The sequence below is a fragment of the Mus caroli genome, chromosome X, assembly GCF_900094665.2.
Source record: "Mus caroli chromosome X, CAROLI_EIJ_v1.1, whole genome shotgun sequence".
Lineage (NCBI taxonomy): Eukaryota > Metazoa > Chordata > Mammalia > Rodentia > Muridae > Mus > Mus caroli.
In genome coordinates, this window is record NC_034589.1 from 74,202,371 (window position 1) to 74,205,594 (window position 3,224).

At 37.4% G+C, this 3,224-nt stretch overlaps 1 pseudogene; it reads right to left on the minus strand.

Moving 5' to 3' along the window:
• The window catches only part of LOC110287465, a 5,759-nt pseudogene extending 4,094 nt beyond the window's left edge, over window positions 1-1,665 (minus strand).
• Window positions 1,666-3,224: the final 1,559 nt, after the last annotated feature.

A 3,224-nucleotide genomic window follows, 5' to 3' on the forward strand; every position in this document is an offset into this window, starting at 1 on the left:
TCTCTTGTGAGACTATGCCGGGGACTAGCAAACACAGAAGTAGATGCTCACAGTCAGTTATTGGATGGATCACACGGCCCCCCAATGGAGGAGCTAGAGAAATTACCCAAGGAGCTAAAGGGAACTGCAACCCTAAAGGTAGAACAACAATATGAACTAACCAGTACCCAGGAGCTCTTGTCTCTAGCTTCATATGTATCAAAAGATGGCCTAGTCGGCCATCACTAGAGAGGCCCATTGGACTTGCAAACTTTATATGCCCCAGTACATGGGAACCCCAGGGCCAAAAAGGGGGAGTGGGTGGATAGACGATTGGGGGGGTGGGTTTGGGGGACTTTTGGGATAGCATTGAAAATGTAAACGAGGAAAATACCTAATAAAAAATAAATTAAAAAAAAAGAAAAGGAAGAATCTTGGAGTCTTAGTGAATAAGGGTTGATATTGCCCTTCCAGAGTATTTGAGTTCCATTCTCAGTACCCATATTGCACAGTACAAGCACCTGTAACTCTAGCTCCAGAAAATCTGGCCTCCTGGAACACCAAACTCATGAATAGTACTCCCCCATGAACATATATACATGGTTAAATAAAAGAAAGAAAATAAAAGGCCTTAAGTAAAATGTGTTGGGGGAATTTTCAATAAAAAAGATTCCTTGGACATCTACATCAGTATAAAGTTGAGGTGCCTGAGTGCACATGTTTGTTGGCACTATTCACAATAGTTAACCTTGTTATGTAATCGGCCTAGATGTACAACAAAAGAAAACCAGATACAGAAAAAAAAATGCCACAAGTACACAATGGAATTTTCTTCAGACATAAAGGAAAATTTATATTATTTGCAGGAAAATAGACAGACCTGGTGATCACCATATTAATTAAAATATGCCAGTTTTACAAGGCTAATAGTGCATATATTCTCATATGCAGATCCTGTATATGTGTATAAGTTTGTATTTCATTCATCTATTTTGTATGTGTTCCTGTGTGTGTAAATCAGGAGGCTACCTATGAGAGTCGATTCTATCCCTATACCACATGAGTTCTGTGGCTAGAACCCAGGTCTTCAGGCTTAGATTGATGAGAAGCACCATTACCTGCTGAGAAATCTTGGTAGCCCTATAAAAGATTAAAGTCAGCATTGGATGAGTTGGAAAGAGGAACAGAGCCAGAGAGAGTAGTAACAAGAGGAGATTAGAGTGAACATGATAAGAGTACATGATATATAATATGCAAGTGTCACAGTGAACTCCATTATTTTCTATTGTGAATACATTCTAATTTTGGAAATATACACTTATAAACAGTAATGAATTATTTACCACCATTATTTTATGCTGTATAAAATGTAAGACCTTCACACTTTGGATGTGTGATTAATATAACCTGATTTTCAGATTTACCAAAATCCTACTAAAGATAAAAAAACAAAACAAAACAAAACAACAACAACACAATAGTGGTGGAGGCTGTACTTTAGCCAAATGTCTTGAAGATCCTTGATTTCCCCTTGTCATTGAAAATAAAAAGGGAAGATGAAATTACATATTCTTCGGTTAAAAGCATTTTTATGTGTATTCTTCAGTGACATCATCCAACTTGCTTCCTCCTCAGCAGTGATCAAGACCTTTAAACATATCTGTTTATCAGTCTTTCATCATTCATTTAATGTAGAATTATTTGGAGTGTGTTTAATCTTTACTGAAGTGTTATTGTGTTACTGAAGGAAAATGAGATTTTGTAACTTGTGATTCATGTAAAAGAGTTGTCTATGAGCCCGAGGCCTGGGGCTGAGAACAAAGCAGAACAGGCAGGGCTGTTGTTAAGACATTCCTAAGAACAGCTTGACTGTAAAGATGAAAAAGAATGCAAGGACATAAGCAGGGTTATCTTGTCTGAGTCAATACCACCTGGCCAGAACCTCCCCTCTGTCTACTGCCCCTTGACACCGGGTAAAGTCATACATCAACTGGTTGCTATGTGAACAAAGATAAGCCCCCAGCCCCCAGGAACAAAGTCCTGATGCCCTTTTGCTGACATGTAATCTTTCTGTTAATGTTTGAATAAGCCAATAGTATATCGCTATGCTGAATTCCACACCCCTAAGCCCCTTATCCCATTAAAAACCCCTAGCTTCTGAGCCTCGTGGTCGAATCCACTGTCTCCTGCGTGAGATACGTTTTGACCCCGAGCTTTGCCATTAAACTACTTCGTGTTTTTACATCAAGGCGTTATGTTCTGTTCATGATTCTTGGGTGCACACTGAATCGGGAGTTGAGTGGGGGGTTCCCCACTAGGTTCTTTTATTACAATGTGGTTGTTTTTTATATTTTTCTTTACTGTAGTATATCCTGTACAATAGTAATAGAGTATTTTTCCATGTAAATAATGAAACTTAAGCATATATATTTTCTTTGATCTATGTAATGTCAAACTATAAAATACTTTTTTTGCTGTTAACAGGATTTTATTGGGGATAAAATTAAATCTGAAGATCAATTTCAGAAAAATCGGTATCGTTATGTTGAGTTATCCAACTTGTGCACATAGTAGTAGCATTATTTCACTGTTTTCCAGCTTTAACAAGTGTCTCCATGCATGGTTTGTTAAATACATGCTGAGGAATGTTTTTATAGGCCAAGTACTATATTTCATAAATCAGAATTTCTTGGGGCTGAGATATGGTATCAGTATGTTTAAGAACTGGGCACTATAGGTAGATGAAGATAAGAGACCAAATAAAGGCATCTAGATCAAGGCTTCCACATAATTCAACTTACTGGGGACATGCAGACAGAAGCATGGTCAAGTGTAGAAAGACGAGTTGTGAATCTCCACAATTTGTGTCAGAAGAACACGGTCTATAGAATGGATAGGCTTCATGCATGCCAGACTGTACCTGGTTTTACTCAACCTAATCTGAAAGATTTCAGGAGATGCTGGAAGTCTAGTTGTAAAACTTCACAGAACACTCTAATGGTTTTGTTTATTTATAGAATACTGGAAAAGTATGCACGGCCAACTGACCAGGGTTACTTAAGGTCATTCACAGCAGTTGCAACTGAAGAATCAGATCAATCTAGGATAGACTTTAATGTATTGAACTGCCTTGTTTTTAAAAAAACTATTGAAAATATTCTGTAGGATTTTGACAGTAAACTGAGATAAATTTGAAGTTTAGAAACAAATATTCACTTCAGCAACACAGATAATAGAAATTACAA